Here is a 25201-nt window from a genome sequence, read left to right as displayed (position 1 = left end):
CAAACCACTGAGCCAAACTGGCCAGGGCAAAAAAAAAATTCTTTTAATTATATGTTTATTGTTGAATGTATTACAGATGTTCCTCATTTTTTCCCTCATTGACCCCCCTTCTCTCCACTTCTACCCCTACCCTCCTGCCTTTTCTCACACTGTTGTCTGTGTCCACTGGTTATGCATATATACATATAAGTTCTTTGGTTTATTTATTCCCACCTCCAAGCCCCCTTCCCTTTGAGGTTTGTCAGTCTAGCAACCAATTTGTGCTTCTTAATCCCTTCACTTTTTTCACCCATTCCCCCATCCCCCCTTCCATCTGGCACCCAACAAAATGTTCTCTATATCTATGAGATGTTTCTGTTCTGCTTGTTCAATTTTTTTTTTTTTTTTGGTAGATTCAATTGTTGATAGCTATGTATTTATTCCCATCTTGTTTGTTTATATTTTTTATCTTTTTCTTCAAGAAGATCCTTCAACATTTTATATAATAATGGTTTGGTGGTGATAAACTCCTTTAGCTTTTTCTTGTCTAGGAAACTCATTATATGGCCACCAATTCTAAATAATAGCTTTGCAGGATAGAGTAATCTTGGTTGTAGGTTCTTGCTTTTCATCACTCTGAATACTTCTTGCCACTCCCTTCTGGCCTGCAAAGTTTATTTTGAGAAATCAGCTGACAGCCTTATGGGAACTCCTTTGTGGGTAACTAACTGCTTTTCTCTTGCTGCTTTTAAGATTCTCAGTCTTGAACCTTTTGCATTTTGATGATGATGTGTCTTGGTGTGGGCCTCTTAGGGTTCATCTTGTTTGGGACTCTCTGTGCTTCCTGGACTTGTATGTCTGTTTCCTTCACCAAGTTAGGAAAGTTTTCTGCCATTATTGTTTCAAATAGTTTCTTGTTTTCTCTCTTCTCCTTCTGGCACCCCTAAGATGCAAATATTGGCAAGCTTGAATACTACAGGCTCCTTACTTTAACTTCATTTTTTTTTTTTTCTTTTTCTTTTTGCTGTTCTGATTGGGTGGTTTTTTTGCTTCCTTATATTCCAAATCGATGGTTTGCTTCTTGGCTTTACCTACTCTACTATTGAATCTGTGTAAATTATTCTTTATTTCAGTTAGTGCCTCCTTCATTTCTGACTCTGCATCTATCATTTCTGACTGCTCCTTTTTTATGCTCTTGAGGCCCTCACTAAGTTCACTGTGGTTCTCACTAAGTTCATTGAGCATCCTTATAAGCAGTATTTTGAACTCAGCATCTATTAGGTTGCTTATCTCCATTTTGCTTAGTTCTTTTTCTGGGGTTTTGTTCTGTTCTTTCATTTGGGACCTGTTTCTTTGTCTCCTTATTTTGGCTGCCTCCCTGTGTTTGTTTCTATGTATTACTTAACGAGACATATGGGGTTAGCTGAGACCAGGTGCGTCTTGTTTAAAAGAATTTGGGAAAATCTGAAGCAGGATCCTAGACAGGCCAATCCTATGGTTAACCAACTGGCAAAAGCTTGGGTGGGCATGAAAGTTGGGTGTGGCAGGGCCTCAGGAAACCACCAGGGCAGGGCAAACAGTTTGAGCTAGGCTTCTGGAGTCCCAGATATGGCGGCTGTCTGCCTCCCGAGGGATGGGCTCACCAAAGGAACAAAGGCCTCTGTCAGCACATCTGTCCCTGGGAACGCCCCCTCTCCAGCCCTCGCTCCAGTGCCCAAACAGCTTAGTTCTTCCCTGTATGTCTCTGGTTCCCCTCAAGCTGCCTCCCCTCCAAGCTTAGAAGGAGTGAGTCTGATAAATCCATGTGCAGGCCCTTTAAGAGGAGCTGCCTGGGGCTCCAGCTGTCTTAGCCTCCCTGAGCCTCAGTTCCCGCTGGTTTTCCATCCAGAAATTATGGGGACTTCTCTTCCTGGCACTGGAACCCTGAGGAGGGTGCCTGGTGTGGGATGAAATCCCCTCAGTCCTCAGGCAGGACCTTCCCATACTAAGTGTCCTCCTAATCTGCCACACATGGGTGTGAGACCAGCCTGTTGTGCCTCTGCCTCCACCCCTCCTTCCAGTCTTGGTGTGGCTGCTTCTTTAATTCTCTAGTTGTAGGACTTTCATTCAGCTTGATTTCAGGCAGTTTTGAAAGATGGTTGTTCTGTAGTTTAGTTGTAATTTTGATGTGGTTGTGGGAGGACGCAATATGGCATTTACCTACCCGCCATCTTGACTGGAAGTCTTCCTCAATAATTTAAAAATTGAACTGCCATTTGACCCAGTGATCTCACTTCTAGGGCTATACCCTAAGAAACACCAATCAGACAGAATATATGCACCTCTATGTTCATAGAAGCCCTGTTTATAATAGTTAAGATCTGGAAACAGCACAAGCGTCCATCACTAGATGGGTGAATTAAAAAGCTATGGTACATTTACACAATGGACTACTATGCAGCTGTAAGAAAGAGAGATCTTTTATACTTTGAGATGACATGGAGAGACCTGGAGAGTATTATGCTAAGCGAAATAAGCTAGTCAGAGAAAGACAAGTATCAGATGATCTCATTCATTTGTGGGATATAATAAACAACATAAGGTTATGAATAAAATTGTCCCAGAGACATTGAAGTAGACAGCAGAATGACAAACTTCAGAAGAAAAAAATGGTGAGGGGGCAGCAAGAGATAAACCAAAGAACTATGTGCACAAATGTATAACCAATGGACACAAATAACAGTGTGTTGAAGGCAAGGGTGAGAGGAGAGAGGCAAGAAGGCTGTAAATGATAAAAATAGGAGGGACATCTGTAATACTTTAAAAAAAAAAGAATGAAAAGATGCCACATACTAACCTTAAAAGCTCTGGTAAAACATGTGTTGTGGCCTTGTGAGCTCAAAGACCTAAAGTAACCACAAAGGATGGCCTGAAATTAAAACCATTAAACTAGAAAAAGATGGTGGTGGGCAGGACCAGAGAAAGTGTGAGTGTATAAGAGAGTGAGCTAGTGTGTGAGAGAGAGTGAGTAAACGTGAAGGTGGACAACCAAACTCATGCAGGAGCAGAAGGTTCCTGTGCTATGAATGGGGAGCAGCAGCTACCATGATAAGCGTCTCTTTAGGATGCTTCTCCCTGTGCCATGGGGAGGTCCCATTATTTTGGAAGATCTCAGGTCTTCCCTGGGAAGAGGCAGTAGGAGCGGCTAGAGCTGAGAAACATGAGCCTACTAGTGGACCTAGCACCATCAGACCAGTGGACCCCAATGTCAACACAGACCAGTGCACAGTAGCAAAGCTGTCAAGGTGCCTGCTATGGAAACTGCAAATGGCTGGGAGCCCAGCACCATCCCTCGCAATAGCAGCCCAATCAGAGTCAAGATATACCACCAGCAACAGTGGCTGGGGAGCAGACATCCATCCTCAGGCAACAGAAGCACAGACCAGCAGCTGAGACCCATTCCCAAAAACTACAGCAAAGGCTGAGCAGGAGCTGAGCCCCACTGGGTAGCAGTGCTCCCCAGCCCATATAGGGGCCTGTGCAACCCAACTGCCCACAAGAGTGGTGAGGAGCCAGGGCTCAAGAGAGGCCTGTGCAAACCAGTGACCCACAAGAGCAATTGGGAGCTGGGGCTCCAAAAAGACCTGTGCGATCCAGCTCCCCATAGGACATGAAGGGAGCTGGGGCTACAGAGAGGCCTGTGTGACCCAGCTGCCCACACAATATGCATGGAACCAGGTCTCCAGAGAGGACTGTGGGATCTAGCTCCCCATAGATCAGCGCAAAGCAGGGGCTCCAACAAGGCCTGTAAAACCAAGTAGCAACATGCAACAATACAGTCTGGGAGGCACAGAAGTCTTATGTGATATACAGTGTCCTTTTCACATCCAAACATCCCTCATTGGGTCTAGAGCTACCAGATGACTAAAATGGGGAGACAAAGAAACAACCACCAAAAGAAAGAAAAAGAGAACTCACCAGAAGAGGAACTACAGTAAGTGAAAAAAAGCAACTTGTCAGATAAAGAATTCAAAGCAATAATTTTAAGGGTGTTCAAACAATTTGGTGAGAACTACAAGCAACTTAATAAGAATTATGAAGAGGTCACTAGAAACTACTCCAGCTTTAAAAAAGAGGTAGAAACTATGCATAAACATCAAGAAGAAATAAAAAATGACATAGCTGTTGTAAGAAATACCTTGAAATTTACCACCACCAAACCAGCACTGCAAAAAATGGTGATGAGACTGTTGTGAAAGTAGGAAGAGAGAGAGAGAGAGAGAGAGAGAGAGAGAGAGAATTAAAATGACAACTAATAACTATAAATAATAACTTTAAAATTTTTTTCTTTATTGATTTTAGAGAGAGAGAGATAGAAACATCAATGACAGAGAACATCTATTGGTTGCCTCCTGCATGCTCCCCACTGGGAATTGGGCCCACAATCTGGGCATGTGTCCTGACTGGGAATCGAACCGGTGACCTCTTGGTGCATGGGTTGATGCTCAACCACTGAGCCACACCAGCTGCACTCAATAATAACTTTAAATGTAAATGGCTTAAATGCTCCAATCAAAAGACATAAGATAGCTGATTGGATAGGAAAATACGACTCATACATATGCTGTCTGCAAGAGACTCACATCACAACAAAAGACTCACACAGGATGAAAATGAAGAGATGGAAAAAAATTTTCCAAGAAAATGACAATGAAAAAAAGGTGGTGTAGCAATATTCAATATATGACAAGATAGACTTTACAATGAGGGTCATAATAAGAGATAGAAAAGGTCACTAAATAATATTAAAAGGATCAATCCAACAAAAGTATATCACCCTGGTAAACATATAGGCCCCAAATATGGGAGCACCAAAATATATTTAAAAACTTTTGGAGGACTTCAAGGGAGAAATCAATAGCAATACAATCATACTGGGTGACTTTAACACACCACTGACACCACTGGATAAATTTCCAGGCAAAAAAGTAACAAGGACATAGAGTCCTTACAAGACCAACTAGATCGGTTGGACTTCATTGATATTTACAGAATATTTTACCCCAAAGCTACAGAATATACATTTTTTTTCAAGTATGCATGGGTTATTCTCAAAGATAGACCACATGTTAGGGCACAAACTAAGTTTCTGCAAATTTTAAAAGATTTAAATCATATCAAGCACCTTCTCAGATCACAACAGCATGAAACTGGAACTCAATTATAATAAAAATTCACAAAAACATTCAAAGACTTAGAGGGTATGTAGCATTTTATTAAACAAATAGGTTACTAATGAGATCAAGGAAAAATTAAAATCTTTCTGGAAACAAATGAAAATGAACACACAACAACACAAAATATATGAGATACAGCACAAACAGTCCTGAGAGGGAAGTTTATAGCACCATACGCCTACCTCAAAATAACAAATAAATTTCTAATTGACTCTTTAACCCTACAAATTAAAAAAAACTATGAAGTAAATGAGAAGAAAAACTCAGAGCTAGAAGGAGGAGGGAAATAGTAAAGGTCAGAGCAGAAATAAATGACATAAAACTAAAAAAACAATTCAAAAGATCAATGAAACAAAAAGCTGGCTCTTTGAAAAGATAAACAAGATCTATGGACCTTTAGCCAGACTCACCAAGAAACAAAAATAGAGGACCCAAATAAACAAAATTAGAAACAAAAGAGAAGTAACAACTGACACCACAAAAATACAAAAGATTATGAACAGTTACATGCAAACAAATTGGACAATCTAGGAGACATGGACAAATTTCTAGAAACACAGTCTCCCAAACTGACGAGGAAGAGATAGAAAACTTGAACAAACTAGTAACAACAAAGGAAACTAAAGATGTAATTAAGAAACTGGCAGCAAACAAAAGCCCAGGTCCAGAAGGCTTCATGGGAAAGTTTTACCAAACATTCAAAGCAGATCTAACACCCATTCTCTTCAAACTATCCCCCAAAATACAAGATGAAACACTTTCAAACTCATTTTATGAGTTTAGCATAATCCTAATTCTAAAGCCAAATAAAGACACTACAAAGAAAGAAAAATATAGGCTAATATCCCTGATCAACAGAGATACCAAATCCTTAATAAACTACTAACAAATTGGATCCAGCAATACATCAAAAAAATTATTCATCATGACCATGTGGGATTTATCCAAGGGATGCAAAGATAAAACAATATTTGTAAATCAATAAATGTGAAATAACACATAAACAAAATAAAAAATAAAAACCATATGATCATATCAACAGAAGCTGAAAAAGCATTCAACAAAATTCAGCACCCATTTCTGATTAAAACGCTCAGCAATATGGAAATAGAGCAATCATGACTCAACTTAATAAAGGCCATATATGAAAAACCTACAGCCAACATCATACTCCATGGACAAAAACAAAAAGCATTTCTTTTGAGAACAGAAACAAGACACAGATGCCCACTTTTGTTACTAATATTTAACATAGTACTGGAAGTCTTGGCCACAGCAATTAGACATGAATGAAACATAAAAGGGATTCAAATTGGAAAGAAGGAAGTGAAACTGTCATTATTTGCAGATGACATGATATTGTACACCTAAAACCCTAAAGACTGTCAAAAATCTAGTAGAGTTAATAAATGAATTTGGGCCCTGGCTGGTTTGGCTCAGTGGTCCAGAGAGGCGTGGGTTTGGTTCCCACTAAGAGCACATACCTTGGTTGCAGTTTGTCCCCAGTTCTGGTTGGGTTGTGCGGGAGGCAGCCACTTGATGTGTCCCTTTCACATCGATGTTTCTCTCTTTCTCTTTCTCTCTCTCTCTCCCACTCTGTCTGAACAAAAACATGGAAAATGTCCTCAGGTGAAGAAAAAAAAAAAAATGAATTTGGCAAAGTAGCAGGACACAAAATTAATGTCAAGAAATTGATGGCATTCTTATACACCAACAATGAACTCACAGAAAGAGAAATTTTTTTAAAAATCCCATTTACCATTGCAGAAAAAAAAAAAATTAAGATACCTAGAAATAAACTTAACCAAAGAAGTAAATAAACTCTTCACAATGACTACTGGTCATTGAAAATAAATAAATAAATAAATAAATAAATAAATAGATAATAAATAAGAAAGTGGAAGCATATATTGTTTTCATGGATTGGAATAATTAACATCATTAAAATGTCCATACTACCTAAAGCAATCTATAGATTCAATGCAATCCCCATCAAACTACCAACAACATATTTCACAGAACTAGAACAAACACTCCAAAAGTTTATACAAAACCAAAAAAGACCTCAGAAAACCCACAACATTCTTGAAAAAGAAGAACAAAGTAGGAGGGATCACATTAAAAGATATCAGGTTAAACTACAAAGCCACTGTAATCAAAACAGCCTGGTACTGACATAAGAAAAGGCATATAGACCAGTGGAAGAGAACAGAGAACCCAGAAATGGACCCAGGACTTTATGCCCAATTAATATTTGAAAAAGAAGGCAAGAGCATATAGTGGAGTAAAGACAGCCTCTTTAATAAATGGTGTTGGGAAAATTGGACAGCTACATGCAAAAACATGAAACTAGACCATCGACTTACACATACACAAAAATAAACACAAAATGGATAAAAGACTTAAATGTGACCCGTGAATCCATAAAAATCCTAAAAAAAAAAATGTAGGAACAAAATGTCGAACATCATACGCAGAATTTTCACTGATATATCACCTAAGACAACAGAAACAACATATCCTAGAAAAAAATGAACACATGGGACTACATCAAACTCAAAAGCTTCTGCACAGTAAAAGAAACAACCAGCAAAATGGAAAAGGAACCCACTGTATGGGAGACCATAATTGCCAATGACGTATCAAATAAAAGGTTAATTTAAAAAATAGAGTACTCATACAACTCAACAAAAGGAAGACAAGGAACCCAATTAAAAAATGATCAGAAGACATAAAGAAACATCTCTCCGAACAGGACATATAAATAGCCAAGGGACATAAGAAGAAATGCTAAACATCATTAATCATCAGAGAGATGCAAATTAAAACAACAATGAGGTATCACTTCACACCTGTCAGAATGGCCATCAACAAATCATTAAATAAGTGCTGGTGAGGGTGTGGAGAAAGGGGACTCTTGTACACTGCTGGTGAGAATGCGGACTGGTGCAGCCACTGTGAAAAACACTATGGTGTTACCTCAAAAAGTTAGAAATTGAACTTCTATTTGACCCAGTGATTCTACTTCTAGGAATATACCCAAAGAAGCCTGAAACACCAATCAGAAAAAAATATATGTACCCCTATGTTCATAGCAGCACTATATACAATAGTTATGATCTGGAAACAGCCCAAGTGTCCATCAGTAGATGAGTGGATAAAAAAGCTATGGTACATGTACACAGTGGGATACTATGCAGCTATATGAAAGAAAGATCTCTTATCCTTTGAGATGATATGGAGGGACCTGCAAAATATTATTCTAAGCGAAACAAACCAAGCAAAGTTAGACAAATATCACAGGATCTCACTTATTTGTGGAATATAATGAACTGAACAAACTGATGAACAAAATTGACCCAGAGACATAGAGGTAGGGTATAGACTGACAAACCTCAGAAGAGGGGTTAATAGGGACGAGGGAGAGATAAAACACGGAACTTATATGCATTATGCATAGCCAATAGACATAGACAACAAGACTGGGGATGGGGCGGAGGAATGAGGAGGAAGGTGTTAATGGAGGAATAAGAAGAAACGTTTGTTACAAAAACAAATTAATAATAATTAAAAAAATAAAAATAAATAAAACCATTTAACTAAAAGCAGTTTGTGGCAGGTAGTCAAATCCTAGGCTAGCATCTTCCTTGACAAAGGTCAATCTTTACCTCACTGAGCCTGTCTATAGTCTTTTTATATTTATGATATCATATTTTTAGAATGTCAAAGTAATTTTTTTTCCCAGTACCCTCAAAGCATAGGCACCACTGTGTGGAGACCCCAAATCCTCTCATTATAACTGAGGTAATTGTTGACTGTTAACCATTTATGTATAAGATGTATCTGTCATTTCATTTTTTGTCCAATCCCAGAGGTTTCCCTACTTTGCTTTCTACCACGTCTCTAATCCAGCAACAACAGATTGCATGTCTTCTCTTTCGATTGTAATGTTTTACTAAGGTGCAAAACTACTGTTCTCTGGAGCATTATTTCAATTTGTTGAGATTTTGCTTCCAGGCAATGGTCATTATTTTCGGCTTAAATAAACTCACAAAAATTCTTCTCAGATTTGAATGTTTCTTGCGTTGACAATAATAAATAAATAAAATACATCACTTTCTACGTCCATCACACCTCTATCTCTACCTTTTGCTGCTGCTGCTGCTGCTTCTTCTTCTTCTTCTTCTTCGGGGGGGGGGGAGGGGGTATCTTAATACAGATTGTCCTTCTTTTTCTTTTCACAAACTTTGATATCAAGTAGTGTGATGCTGCTATAACAAATACCTACAAATATGTAAACAGCTTTGGAAGTGTGTGAATAGAGGCTGGAAAAGTTTCAAAGGGTATGTTATTAAGAGTCTAAATTTTTTTGAAGAGAGTTGGTAGAAATATGGTTATAAATCTTGTCCCTAGTAAGGTCTTCCATGGAAATGAGTGACATTGGAAACCAGATGAAAAGTTATAGTTGCTATAAAATGGTGGAAAATTTAGCTGAATTGTTTGCATTTTAGTTTTTTTTGTGGGAGAAATTGTGAATGATGAACTTGGATATTTAACTAGAGGTTTCTAAACAAAATATAGATGTGAATTGGTTTCTTTGAAAAAGATCAAAAGACCTTATACTGTCCCTTACTGGTGCCATTTTTGTTACTTTATTAAAATAGTATCAAAAACTTGATTTTGGTAAGCTTGGAACTACCTGATACATATTAACTGCTCTGAAAAACAAATACATTTTAGTACTACTGTTAGGGGTTTTAAGAATCAAGGAAAATTCCAGGGCAGGAGGAATAGGGAAACTGAGACAGGAAAGTTAAAACAAGGCTGAACACAGAAGGCAATCTGCAGCTGGCCTGCAAATAACAAGTGATTATCTTTCCCAACCAAGTACACTTGAGAGCAAATGGTTAAAAGCCTTCCTAAGGAATGAATGCAGAAAACTGGGGAGTGTTTCTCACCCACCAAACCAGGGGTAGGAAACTTCTGGCCAGAAACTTCTGGCCAGAGGGCTATAAAGCCTGTGAAATCAATACCAACTAACATCACTCACTAAGTTAGCCTAACAAAATATAGTAGGCTAATTTTTATTAAAATTTTTTTTTTCCTTTTATTGATTTTGGAGAGAGATGAAGGGAGAGGGGGAAAGAGAGAGAAACATCAATGACAGAGAACATCAATTGGCCACCTCCTGCATACTCTCCACTGGGGATCGGGTCCACAATTTGGGCGTGTGCCCTGCCCAGGAATCAAACTGTTGACCTCTTGATGCATGGGTCGATGCTCAACCACTGAGCCACACCAGCTGGACAGTAGGCTAATTTTTAAATAGATAAGTTTATATGGCCCACATTGATTTTATAAATATCCAAACAGCCCTTGGCAGTAAAAAGTTTCCCCACCCATGCATTAAACAAACAGAGCAGTTTTATTTATTTATTTATTTTTTATCCTCACCTGAGGACATTTTTCCATTTTTTGTTCAGATAGAGCGGGAGGGAGAGAGAGGAAGGGAGAGAGAGAGAAACATCGATGTGAAGGGACACATCGAGTGGCTGCCACCCGCACGACCAACCAGGGCCAGGGACCAACTGCAACCGAGGCACGTGCCCTTAGCGGGAAGCGAACTCGGGTCTCTCTGTACCGCAGGCCGACGCTCCAACCGCTGAGCCAAACCAGCCAGGGCACAGTTTTATTTTTTGCTCCCTAAGCAGAAAAGCCAGCAGTCTCAAGACTTGACAAGATAAAATTGCCAGGTGCTGCTTCTCATGAGTTCTGGGAAGGCAACAACAAAGTAAAAATTGACCTTTGAGAATTAATTTATACCAAAATATTAATCAGAGAAATATGAAACCTATATATAGCCAGGTATATGCCTCAGACCCCCATCCAACTTTCTCTTCAGATTACCTGAGAGCTTGTTTGTGCTTCATAAGCCAGATTTATAGTTTTTCTAGCTTTTTAAATAAAATTTTCTTTGTTTCACAAGCCCTCCCCACCACACACACACTACACTGTCATAAGGAAACTTCTCATATAAATTCATTTATAAGACAGGACAAGGATTGAGGTTGGGGACAGCCCTCTTCCCCTTCTCAGTGGGCTGCCCCAAAACACCTCTCTGGCGTCTGTGAGAGGTGCCTGCATCACTACAGGGGACCCTGAAAGAACTCAAGGGCTAGGGTTACTTTTGACTCCCCCAAAACTTAACTGTAGTCCTTTGGTATATACAGATTGGTTTCTGGACCGCAATACCCCCAAGCTCTCCTGCTTCCCACAGAAACCCATATCTATGTGTGCTCTAGTCCTTTATAAAAAGTGAAATAGAAGAATGCATATCACTGGCCCTGTGCATCCATAGCTTCCCCATGGTGGGTGGGAAATACTGTTTTCAATCCATGATTGGTTCAACCAGCTGATACAAAACCCAGGGATAAGGAGGCCTACCTGTAGACAGAGTGCCCCCACCCCCAATGTATATAGGCTGTCTGTAGATTCTATTACATTTTAAAAATGAATGTATTTAATAAACACTGGCTTTATAATTACACTTTATTTCTGTATATATTTTTCAAGGACACCTTATATTTATTGAAAACATTGTGTAAGTGGACACACAGAGTACAAACTTGTGTTGTGTAAGGGTCAACTGTGATAATAGAAAAAAAGGGAATGAGCATTGTTCAGAGAATCACTTGAGTCAGGAGGCTATTAGTAAGGTGCGGTCTGTGTACATCTTTTTTTTTAAAACCTCATTCGAGGACATTTTTCCTCTTTTTTTTCAGATAGAGTGGGAGAGAGAGAGAGAGAGAGAGAGAGAGAGAGAGAGAGAGAGAGAGACAAAAATTGACGTGAAAGGGACACATTGAGCAGCTGCCACCTGCACAACCAATCAGGTCCGGGGACAAACTGCAACTGAGGCACAGGACCTTAGTGGGAACTGAACCCCGGGTCTCTCTGGACCACAGACCAACACTCTGACTGCTGAGCCAAAATGGCAAGGATGGGTCTGTGTACATCTTGTGCCTCAGTTCTCAGAGTAGCTGTTAAGCTTCTATATTGCTAAACTTGACTCAATACTAAGCCCTTTCTGGACATACACAGACTTCATCTTATTTTGTTGCCCCTTGTTCATATATTGGAATTAACTAATTCCAGTTGACCTAGACAGAATCTTTCCTCTGAATAATGAATTAACATTTGAGCATGTCTTTTAGTCTTGCCACAGAGCAGCTGAGTTGCCATCTGACTCAGTGTCTCTTGGGTTGCTAATTCTTTTGTTTAGATACTTTTTGATTTTTATTATAGCCTGAACCTCTTCTTTGGTTAATAACAGTAGTAAAAATTCCCTTGACTAGTTTGAAAGCAAGTATTTTTTGTTCATATTATATATTTTTAAAATGTTCTGCTCTCAATCTCATTTTTTTTCTCTTTCTTGGAGGAAATGAAAGCACTAGGTCTTCACTCTGCCTTATGAGAAATTTATAAGGAACATCCAGAACTTTTTCATGTTTCTTCTACATTTACCTTTTCCTCTTATGTGAAGCTCAACCTATTTATAGGCATGTGTCTATAAAATAATACCCTACATTTTAACATTTATTTAGCAAGAACAGCATTTAGTAATGGCATTTAGAACTGTTCAGATCTTAAGACTGTACCGTACCTATATATTTATATATATATATATATATATATATATATATATATATATATATAAATGTAGCCTCAACATTTTGTTTTCTGTGCAATGTTATGAAAAGATATCATAGTAATGTAATGAATATGCAAAATACATTTTTTGGAGTTGATAAATGTTGTCTGCTTAACATTTTCCACTTTCTCTCTAAAGTCAAGTCTCTTTAAATTTTAGGTACTTATTTAAGGAGTTGTTAAAAACAACAACAAAAACCCCAGACCCACATCACATCCAGCTAGTAGTCTCTGTTACATAAAAATGTTCACTATTTATCAAAGTTACACGACATATTCATAGGCTCCTAAATTCTGAAACACAGAATATAATCACATATTAAAAATTGTTTTACATTGGAATATGTGAAAGCACTCTCAAAGTGTAGTAGTTTTCCATATTCAAATTAGCTTGATTTTCTGATATTAATATTTAAAACTGACAAGTTGGGTAGTTGCTCTAAAATCCCTCCTCTTCCCTACATACCCATTTTGACTAGCAAGCTTATTTTCATTCCATTTCCAAAATACATATTTTAACAGAAAGAAGGAGATGGCGAGTGTTGCTAATTTCATCTTCTTATCCAGCCACTAGATGAAGGAAACACATTTATTGCAGACAGGAGTTTGAGGGCCTGCGAACAACTCCAGCAAGCGCCTCTCCAGGAAAGGCCCTTCAGAGCCAGGACGGCGGCCTAGGCCCACAGATGATGAGAGGCAGCCGCACACAGTTAGACCGGGGACTGCTTATGCCAAGGCGGAGGCAGCGGTGCCAGTACGGCAGCGGGCGGAAGCGCGGAAGAGGAGGAAAGAACGTTCTGACAGAGATTCCAGCCGCCGGAAACCCCGTTGCAGCCAGGCTACTGGGCTTGGAGTCCCGAGACCCTAGAGGTGCCCTAGAACCCAGTGGGCGGAAGGGGCCCATCTACCCTTCCGCATTTTCCTAGGTCTGTCTCCCGAGCGGTGACGTGACGTGCTGACGGCGGGCCCGTGCCGGTGAGCTGGACCGTTTTTTTTTTTTTTTGTCTGTTCTAAGCTCAGCTCCTCCTTCCTACCCCCGCCCGCCCCCATACTAGAAATTCGGCCCAGTGCTCCAGAGGAAGGCAGGCCTACAGCTGCCGCCACCGACGCTGACCACCGGTATCTAGGTTTGGTGAGTGCTGGGCGCAGCCGCGGCCGTGGCGCCGAGCGGGCCCGAGGAGGCCACATTTAGGCCTGGGGAGAAATCCGGCTGCTCGAGCGGTGACTGGGCTGCGCTCCGTGACAGACGGGCAATTAAGGGGGGTCGCCGGATGACCCAGGGACTGCGAGAGACTTTGGGAGGGCGCCTGTGCGGACCCATAGTAACGCTCGGGGCATAGTCTGACCAGGAGGCAAAGGCTGCAGGCGTAGGTGAAGGCCGCAGGCCTGCCGGGCGGATATTCACTATGTAAATATCGGTGAGGGGGGTGGGTCGGGGGACAACATGGTGGCGGCTCTGCGCTTGGTGCTGGGAACGATTGAAAGGATTGCCGGGAGGGGGAGCCGCCATCTTGAAGGCGGTATCGGAAGAGAAAGTTCCGCTTCAGCCAATGTGGCGAGGTGGAGGGGTGGAGAGCGGGCGGCGGCGGCTGCTACGGTGACCCGGCGAGTAGGCCGGGTACCGCAGCGTGTGCGCGCGGAAGGGGGGGGGGCGCGTGCTCACGACCCCGTGGCCATTGCTGTCGTTGCCAAGAAGTGCCACAGGCGCTCGGTGGTAGCGCCACCTTCCTGCCCTGTCTCGTGTATGTCTTTGACGACTGTTGATTCCGCTGCATTTTAAAGTGACCTGCGGCAGCGTTCGGTGCTTTGGGAGGGAGCGCCTGGCGCACCAGAAACGTGGGCTCACCAAGCTGATGGAACCCAAACAGATTTTATCTGTACTTTAGCATTAACCAGAGTCATTTGTGGCTGTTACTGGTCTGCCGCACGATTGTTTTCCAACACTTGTCTCTCGTGAACCTGAAAAACGAAACACTGGGTTTGATGGAAAAAATTTATCACCGCTATTGTTTAATGGGTGATAAAGTTGCATAATGCAAGTTTTCTTAATTGGAAAACTGTATTGAAAACTTCATTTTATAAGATATGAAAAAGGAATTTATTTCGAGCTGCAGGAAAGGATTAGAGGATTCCCTTAAGCGTGTCGCAAGTTGGGAAGGGAAAGATGCTTAGGACTTTTACACCGGGGTGGGAGTGGATAAAGGGCATTGTTAAAGTCAAGTTTCTTAAGAACACAGCAGATACTTTGGCTGGAGAATAGGTAGGGAGGTGGTAGAAATTTGACTAAAAAAGTAGATTGTAAAAGTAGCTGAGCAATGGAACACCTGAACTGTACTTCAGATTTATCAGTCCTGGCTCCAACCGTTGGAAGTTTCAAAGTTGACAAATAATGACAATGACCAGTGTGTTAATCAATTTTATATTACTAGAATACCAAGAATATTGCTGCTGTTTGAATGATTCCTTTCTCCTCAGCTACTCCTTTTTCTGTCCTAAATACAAATACCAAATAAACTTGCTCATAAGTGTTATTTCGGATAGTGAAAAAAATTTATTGACCATGGTTGAAAAGTACAGGGATAATTTAGGAAGCCAGTTTAAAAAAGAGGTTACAAGAATAATTCCTAAAAATCCAATGCCCTACATCTGGCCTTAAACCTTCTCCTTTCCCTTGGTGAAAATAACTCCCTCATAAAAATAATCTTTTTATTACTCATTGCTAAACCAAGCTTTTTAAAGCTCATGCTTTGATTAATACACGAATGTCCTAGATGCAGAAGTTCCAGAAAACATGTGCAGCGCTTGTTTCCTAGAATTTTAAAATAACAAAAACAAAAGTATCCATTTTCCTAGGCAACAAGTGAAACATTGAAGCTCCCTAAGACATTTTATGTTGATCACGAATGTACTTTAGAAAAGTTTAAGAAAGTGGATTGCAGAAAGGAGATTAGACATAAATTTCTAATGCATTATAGCTGTTGAAGTATTAAGGGTAAACATAAACTGTAGAAGTAGTTGCTTTATATCTTGACAGCTGGGAAAGACATAGAAGAGCTCTAAAGAAGATAGAATTGTATGCTGTACAGTACAGCTGCAGCAAATGTTCCAGTATAGCAACAATGGATGTTCAAGATTAAGAGTAAATTAGACTCAAGTATATAATTAAGACAGGTAAGTGTATAATTTAAAGAATTTCCATAGAAAATGGATAAACATAAAATGTCTTTTGTTTGAGGGGTAGAACGTAATGATCTAGAAAACTGATAGGTAGACTAATTAGCCAACTATCTTTGATAAATGAGGTGTTTTTAATTCATGTGTATTTAACAGGATGCAGCTTTCCTTTAAAAAAAGACTGTGCTCTGGTTCTGTTTACATTTTTATTTTCAATAATCATAACATATTTGTAATTGTTGTATATTGACAATTACAAGCATTTTTTTAAATTTTATTTTTTATTTATTGGTTTCTAGAGAGAGACAGGGAGAGAGAGACAAACATAGATGAAAGAGAACATTGATTGGCTGCCTCCTGTATTCCCCTCACTGGGGATTGGGCCCACAACCTGGGGATTGGGCCCACAACCTGGGCGCGTGCCCTGACGGAGGGAATTGTGAACTGGTGAATTCTAGGTGCATGAGTTGACACTCATCTACTGAGCAGCATCGGCTGGGCACAAACATTATTATTCTCTTAAACACAACCCCATTCTTTGATGTTTCTCATCCTCATAGAAAACGTTCTACTTAATTGGGAAAAATAAATGGCTATAGGATATAAACGTTTGATCTCTGAGCTTTCTTCCTCTATTTCTACATAGGCTTTTTTTTTTTTTTTTTCTTTTGCTGCAAGAATAATGCCTTCTTTCTAAGCTCAGGTGCTCTGCCTTATGCTCTTCTCTGACACTCAGTGACTCATTTCAGTTCCTTCTAAGTGTTCACTGTTAATCTAATTAGAATCTTGTCTGTAACATCTTTTTTTTTTTTTTTTTAAATGTGTTTTACCTCACTTATTTCTAAATTTATTATTCCCAGAATTGAAAACTATTCCAGTTAATTGGTGTGTCTCATAAAAGTGTGTGTGTATGTGTTTCAGAAAATATGTGCCTTCTGTCTGCTGTGGTTCTTCTTTTCATGACCTAAATATGGGTACTCATTAAAGATCAGTCCTCTGTTCTTTTTTTTCAACATCTTCCCTCGCTTCACTGAGTCTTATTATGCCTACCTTTTGTCTAAATGTCTCATCTAGCATTTCCAGTCACCTACTGAACAACTCTACCCAATTCTTTTTTACTCCTCTGACTCAGTATTGCTGAAGTAAATGTATCAGGTACATAATAGGTGCCCATAATATTTATTGAAAATTTGTTTGCCCATAAAGTCATTACAACTCCTACTACTTAATATCTTTTTGTTCGTGACTCTTTTTCCAGGCTTATTCTTTCTTCTGTCACATAGAGGCAGTGTAGACTTTTTTAATTTAACATTAAATTTGTTATATTCTAACTCTAGGTTTGTATTTTAACTTCTAAACTTTTGAAGATTCTAATTTTAGAGATAGTTTCTTATTTTGCTTTGTCCCCTTAGAAGAATGTTCTGGCGCATAGATATTGTTTGAGTACAGAGATTTATGTGGAATTGAATACGTTTCCAATTGAAATTAAGTACCTAAACAGATGATGTATTTTTGATAGAGGGTATAAATATCAAAGCAATTATATACTAGCACCATATGAAAACAGTAGTTCAATAACTCCCTCTGGTAAACCTCAACTGATAACAAATGCAGGCAGCCCATTATTCTTACCAATTTATTTTTTTAAATATTATTTTATGAAATGCAGATCTCTTACAGCATAACATAAAGAGGTACTAGTTTAAACTTGCTTCATTGAAAGAGGAATTTTAATTAAGTATATACCAAAAAATCTGTGAAGTCTTGAAAGCTTTTAAAACTAGAGTAACATAATTAATATAGTAACTCTTAAATTATGAAATGTTTCAAAATCACTAAAAAAGTAACTATCTCCTAGATATGACAGATGAAATTATAACATTTTGTTTTATATATGCTTCATATCTTTTTTCTTTTTTCATTTAAAGAAATGAAATACTGGAGGTGCAGTTAAAGGGTTTTGCTTCATCCCAATTCTCATTTTCTCTCAGAGGTAACCAGTGTCAGGTTTGTGTACCCAAAACAATCTATTTGTATTTTATCTTTGTAGAAAAGGTATCATATTAAATGTACCATTTCATATATTCTACATTCAACAGTGGGATTTGAGATACATCCATGTTACATATGGATCTAGATTAGTGGTTCTCAAAATGTGGTTTAGGAATCTCCGGGGAACTCTGATACCTTTTCAAGGTGTCTTGGAGGGGGAAACGTTTCATAACAATGTTAAAAAGTTATTTACTCTTTTTACCTTAATTCTTCCATAAATGTAGTGTACAGTTAGTTGACTTTTGCACAGGACAGTGTGACATGTTTCACAAAATTGAACAAGGAAGCAAATGAAAACTTGCTTCTTTTAGGCTAGATATTTTCAAAAAATTAGTTTTTTTAGAAACTTTAGTACTAGGCTTTTGTTAACTGTTTAGAAGTGAATGTTGTAAAATCACTCAGCTTTAATTCATTTTTTTTTTGTTGTTGTTGTTATCCTCACCCTAGGTTATTTATTTATTTATTTATTTATTTGAGAGAGAGAAACATGGATGTAAAAGAGAAATATTAATTGGTTGTCTCCTGTATGTGCCCTGTCTGGGGATTCATCTCACAACCTTTTTGGTGTACCCAGTGATGCTCCAACTAAACGAGTCACCTGGCTGTGCACTCAGCTTTAATTTTTATTTTTAAAAAATTATGTTTTATACACATAAATATTAACTATGTGTGAATTAAGCCACAATATATAAAATTGCTTCTTATGGTTCTTCAGAGTCAGAAAAAGTTAGAATTGTTTTAGCTATTTGATTCCTTTGGTTTATTCTAGAATCATTTGGAAAAATTGTTAGATGTTTGTATTTGTATGAAATGTATAGAATATATAGATTCAAATATGTGCTTTAAAAAAAAAAAATTCTCCCCTGGCTGGCCTTGGCCAGTTTTGCTCAGCTGTTAGAGCCTCGGTCTGCAGACCTAAGGGTCTTGGGTTTATTCATGGTCAAGGCCATGTACCTGGGTTACAGATTTAATCCGCAGCCCTGGCCATTTGGGAGGCAATCTGTCAATGTGCCTCTTTCACATTACTTCTCTCTCTCTCCCTCTCCTTCCCTCTTTTCCACTGTCTAAAAAAATAAATGGAAAAATTCTCTGGTGAGGACTAACAACAACAACAACAAAAATAGTAGAAGAAATTTCACTGCTGAGCACATATGTAGTAGAAGCCAAGATGGTACAGGGGGATGTCCTTGAAAAAAAAATTCTCATCTGAGTATATGTTTATTGATTTATTTTGGAGTGGAAGAGAGGGAGAGAGAGAGAGACAAAGAAAGAGAGAGAGAGAGAGCGCAGAAGAGAAAGAAAAAGAAATATCAATCAGTTGCCAGCATTATGATCCCTGATGGGTTCAAATCCTCAACCTAGGTATGTACCCTGACCAGGAATTTTTCTTTGATCTTTTGGTGTACTGGATGATGCTCCAACCAACTGAGCCACAGTGGCCAGGGCCAGATACATGCTTTTAATGCACAAAATATATCTCTTGGTTTTTATGTCTACTCTGTTAACTGTACTGTGCTGTATTGTGTAGTTTTTGTTACATGGTGAATAGCAGTTTTTACAAATTATAACTTCGTTACAAGTTGTAACAGACTGTTGACTTTATTTTATTTTAAAAAAGAGTTTTTTAATTGACTTTAGAGAGAAGGGAAGGGAGAGGGAGAGAGAGATGGAAACATCCATGAGAGAGGACTCAATTGGCCACCACCTGCATGCCCCCCACTGGGAGGATTGGGCCCTGGTTGGAATCAAACCAGCAACCTCTTGGTACATGGGTGAGCATTCAACCACTGAGTGACACTGGCTGGGCCAGACTGTTGACTTTTGATTTTTTTTTTTTTTCCTTTATTGATTTCAGAGAGAGAGGAAGTGAGAGGAAGAGAGAAAGAGAAACATCGATGAGAGAGAACACTGATTGGCTGACTCCTACATGCCTTCCACTGGGGAATGGGCCTGCAACCTGGGCATGTGTCCTCACTGGGATTTGAACTGGTGACCCACAGTGCATGGGGGCGATGCTCAACTACTGAGCCACACCAGCTGGACCAGACTGTTGACTTTTATACGTGATCATGTAACGCCGTATTTTATACTTTTTGTTGTTAATCCTCACTGGAGGATATTTTTTTCTATTGATTTTTTTTCTTCCTTTCTTCTTCCTTTTTCTTTATATAGTGGAAGGGAAGGGTGGAGGGGAAGAGAGAGAGAAACATTGATGTGAGACACATTGATTGCTTGTCTTCTGCATATACCCTTGCTAGGGCCAGGGATAGAACTGACAACCCAGGTATGTACCCTTGGCGGAGGATCTAACCCAAGACCCTTCAGTGTGATGGCTGATGCTCTCACTACTGGGGAACACCAGCCCAGGACTATTTTATTCAATTTGGCATACACTTTCATATTTTTACATTTTTGAAATCTATGTGTATTTATAATTAATAGTTCCTAGAATTATTGCTGTCTAGGCAGCAGAGGTATTTATCACTCCTGCAGTATCCATTAACTGTTCATTTTGTATCATTCCAGATGAGTTACATTCATTATTGGATTACTGCTACATGGGTTGCTGCTAATACATGTTAAATAGTATATTGGAACGTATAATACGTTGCCCTTGGAAAAGTTAAAAAATTTGAAATTTCAGAGGCTATGGAGAATTATGAACAATCATGAAACAAGTGCATGCTGTTAGTCTACTTTTCACCAGTTTTTGTTTTCTGTGAAAAATTGTTACAAATTTAGTTTTCTTGAATCTCTAGCAACTTGAGACATTCTGTCTACCTTGTATACTATAAATTATTTTGTTTTCTGATCATGACTTGAGGGAAACTTAGAGTAGACTTATATTAAAAGGCATTAATTTATCTTTGGGAGACCAGAATCCGAAAATTGATTTTGCATGCACATGAGCAAGCATATACTTCATTAAGAAATGTGGTTAAATAAACATTGTGTTGAAGCTTGTCCAGAAGAGAGACATTAAACTATCTATGAATCAGGATCTGTTAAATATAAATTATAGTCATTAGTATCTTAACATAGATGAAATACTGCTGAACTCTTAAATGTTTGATGGTGTTATTTTTGAAAAATGGAAAAAATATTTTTGTATATTTGCTAGGTTTTTTCTCTTTGTTTTACTTGCAACTATAAATTTTCAACTGTGAATTTCCCAGGAAGCTCATGATTTTAATGGTCAAGATCTGTGTGGTAATTTCAAGATGATGACTCTTCCAGCTGGGGCAAGTGTTAAACTGAGTTAGAGGTAATAGTGGGTTTGAGGTAAAGTTTTTTCAGGGTATTTGATAACAGATAACATTAGGTCTGTTCATCTAATCTTTAGACTTGGTTTCCAGATTTATTCTGCTTATTTGACTTCAGATTGCTATATATAACAATTAAATCATCAAACCATATACTATAACCTTTATCACAGTATAGTCTATTTAAGAAGATGGTGTTATTCTAATTGTTGGAGGGAATTATCAGTTCTATCCCAAGAAAGGTTATTAAAATAAGGTAATTTTTTATTTTATACTTAGAAGTGTAAAAAAATTTCTTTGCCTATTTTAGTTTTTATCAGTAGTGAAGTTGAGGGGGAAATAATTTGTTGACTGCATTGCTGAATGATTGTTTGTGTTGATAAAACTGGTATAGGTAGTCATTTTTAAAGGCAAGACTATGTAAATGTATATGAGAAATTGAAGTTGTCTCTTACACTTGAAGGTTTGAATTAGTGGCTGACTGCAGAAAAAGGCCTGGAGTGCTACTCAGTAGTTAATGTTAGCTTTTCACTTCAGTTGATGTTGTTGTTATTATTACTAACTTATTTATTTTTCTTTATTGCCAGGATTTAGCTCTCTGACATATTTGGCTGGCTATATGAACCTGTTGCTCTTACCAAACCCCTAAGTGTCTGACATCTCTAGCATCTTTCTGCGTATGTAAATATCTGTGCAGTTATTGACTGTATTATTGACTTTGTTTATGATAGATGAATAGGTGTAACTTTGTTGAAACCTCACCTCTCAGGAAATTTTAGGATGTGAAATGCCAAAGTAGATTTACTGAGAATCACAAAAGCCATGATTGAAGAATATGCTGGCTATTTAGGTGGCAAAATTTGATAATAGCAATAAGTCTGTTATATTAGCTTGGGTTCATATTGTAGAGCACCCTAAGTAATGGGAAAGTGATGACTTTATCTCAGCAGGGTGTGTCATGATCAAATTAGTGTTTCAGGAGGATTAGTCTTCTTGTACATGGAAGAAATGCTTCTGTACTTTGGCATCATACTTTCCTTTAACTGGGTTCTAGTCTTTTGTTTGTGTCCGTGGGAATGGCAGAAAGAAGCAAGGCCATTTGAGGGACTATTTTCAGCCTCAGGAATCAAGAAATAATGGAGCTGAGATTAAAGTAATCATGAGAATAAAAGAAAGGATCTTATCGTGAAATTGGGAAGAAAGAATGAAGACGACTAATATCTTAACAGACAGGGTTAAACATAAAACCATAGTGATTTTGTCAAGAGAAACTGGGTATTATTCAGATGAATATAATCAGCAGTGATAGGTCCTACCCTGAGTTTGTGGATTTGAGGAATCATCTTTTGTAAATGGTAGTCGAAGCCACAGGGATAAGATAAGCAGAAGAGAAGATGGCTGAATGCACAATCCTGAATGTGGGGTGGTAGAGGAGCCTCTGCAGTTGGGGGAAGGTGGGAAGCAAATTAGAATGTTAATTTAAAAAAAAAGGAAAAAAAGTTTCAAAATTATCTCTAAAACTTTCAAAGAAAAGCAGGCGAGGATGAATAAAAAAGGTTATTCTGGATGTTAAACTCCACCCCCTTGCTTTATTGAAATGCCATCAACATACCATATAAACTTTAAGGTATACAACAAAATCGATATATGTATATTATGAAATGATAACAATGTTAGCACTTCTTTCATCACATAATTATAATTTTTTTTATTTGTGATCAAACAATATTTACTCTCAGAAACTTTCCAGTATGTAATGTAGTATTGATAACTATAGTGATCATTCTATACATTAAATTCCCAGAGCTCAACTCATTTTTTAACTTGAAGTTTGTAATCTTTGACGAACAGCTTCCCATTTCCCCAGCCCTTCTGTCCCTTTCAGTTTAATTCTTATTCTCTTCTTTCTTTCTGTGAGGTTAGCTTTTTTTTTCTTTTTCTTTTTTACATTTGGTGTATAAGTAAGACTGTATAGTGTCTGACTTATTTAACTTGCCATAATGACCTCAAGGTCTATTCATGTTTAAGTGGCAGGGTTTCCTTCCTTGTTATGGTTGAATAATATTCAGTTGTACGTATATATTTCATTGATAGACATGTAGGTTATTTCCATGTGTGAATTTTTGTGAATGATTCAATTTTTTTGAATGCAGATATCTCTTTGATGCAGTGATTTCATTTCTATTGATATATACCCAGAACTGGGATTGCTGGATCGTATTATAGTTGTATTTTTTTATTGTTTTGAAGAACCTTCATACTGTTTCCATAGTGTTTGCACTAATTTACAGCCCTACAAACGAAACTCAAGGATTTAATTTTCTTTATTTTTGCCAACACTTGTCATCTGTTGTCTACTTGACTATAGCCATTTTAATAAATACAGGGTGATGTCTCTGGAATTTCTCTCTCTCTCTCTCTCTAATGACAATGAGAAAGATTCCACAGCTATATTTAATAGCCAATTGTATGTCCTAGTTGATAAAATTAATTTCTCTGCCCCATTTTTTATTTGGATTACTTGTTCTTTCTCTTGAGTAATATGAGTTCATTATATATTTTAGATATTATCCCATATTTGATAATATTAATAAAAATATTTTCTTTGATCTGTAGGTTGTCTTTTCCATTATGTTGGTTTCCTTTCCTGATACAGAAGCCTTTTTTGGATATCCTCAATTTTTTTAATTTTCCCCTTTTTAGTTCATGCTTTTCTTTTCTTTCTTTGTAATATTTTTTAAATTAATTAATTTATTTTTGTTTCAGATGTTTTTGCTTTTTTCTCCATTGATTCCCCCCTCTCTATTCTTCCCTGCCCTGTACCCAGCTTTGTTGTCCATGTCCATTGTTCATGCATACAAGTTAAATGGTTTATCTCTCCCCCACCACCCTCTCTTCTGGGGATTGTCAGTCTGTACTCTACTTCTACATCTCTGGGACTACCCCATTCCTCAGACTGTTATGTTCGTTATATTCCACAAATAAGTGAGATCATATGATACTTGTCTTTCAATGTTTGGCTTGTTTTGCTTAGGATAATACTCTCCAGTTCCCTCCATGTCATCCTAAAGGATAAGAGATCTTTCTTTATTATAGATGCATAGTATTCCATTGTGTATATGTACCACAGCTTTTTTTTTTAAATTAATTTCTTTTTTTAAAGATGTTTCTCATTTTTCCCTCACTGATTACCCCCACCCACCCTGTCCCCAGCCTTGTTGTCCATGTCCATTGTTCATGCATACATGCATATACGTTCTGTGGTTTATCTCTCACCTCCACCCCTTTTCTGGGGATTGTCAGTCTGTACTCCACTTCCACATCTCTGGGAATCCCCAGACTGTTCTGTTCATTATATTCCACAAATAAGTGAGATCATGTGATATTTGTCTTTCTCTGCTTGGCTTGTTTCACTTAGGATAATACTTTCCAGGTACCTCCATGTCGTCTCAAAGGATAAGAGATCTTTCTTTTTTAAAGCTGCATAGTATTCCATTGTGTATATGTACCACGGCTTTTTTCTAAGCTATTGTAATTAGTGCTTCTATGAACATGGGGGTACATATATGCTTTCTGATTGGTGTTTCAGCTTCTTAGGGTATATTCCTAGAAGTGGGATCACTGGGTCAAATGGAAGTTCAATTTTTACTTTTTTGATGTAATACCATATTGTTTTCCATAGTGGCTGCACCAGTCTGCATTCCTACCAGCAGTGTACTAGAGTCCCCTTTTCTCCACACCCTCGCCAACACTTGTTTTTTGATGATTTGTTGATGGCAGCCATCGAATGCTTTTTTTTAGCATCTG

The 25201-nt window shown here is 38.2% G+C and overlaps 1 protein-coding gene and 1 pseudogene across 7 annotated transcripts in view; one reads left to right on the top strand and one right to left on the bottom strand.

Annotated features, from left to right (window-relative positions):
* The window catches only part of LOC118643105, a 35811-nt pseudogene extending 22002 nt beyond the window's left edge, over nucleotides 1-13809 (bottom strand).
* Nucleotides 13810-15946: 2137 nt separating this feature from the next.
* LOC118643107 (zinc finger X-chromosomal protein-like) overlaps nucleotides 15947-25201 on the top strand; it is a 53490-nt gene continuing 44235 nt past the window's right edge. Inside the window, exons 1-4 of one of the 7 annotated variants that reach the window (XM_036281011.1) lie at nucleotides 15947-16076; nucleotides 18008-18086; nucleotides 21253-21396; nucleotides 21982-22071. The gene's annotated coding sequence lies outside the window, so the exon portion shown is untranslated. Of the gene's footprint in view, nucleotides 16077-18007; nucleotides 18087-21252; nucleotides 21397-21981; nucleotides 22076-25201 lie in introns of those variants that run through there. The other 6 variants (XM_036281000.1, XM_036280999.1, XM_036281004.1 and 3 more) reach the window with 6 other exon arrangements.

The sequence above is a fragment of the Molossus molossus genome, unplaced genomic scaffold (assembly GCF_014108415.1).
Source record: "Molossus molossus isolate mMolMol1 unplaced genomic scaffold, mMolMol1.p scaffold_m16_p_30, whole genome shotgun sequence".
NCBI classification, from domain to species: Eukaryota; Metazoa; Chordata; class Mammalia; order Chiroptera; family Molossidae; genus Molossus; species Molossus molossus.
This window is presented reverse-complemented; position numbering and strand designations above follow the sequence as displayed.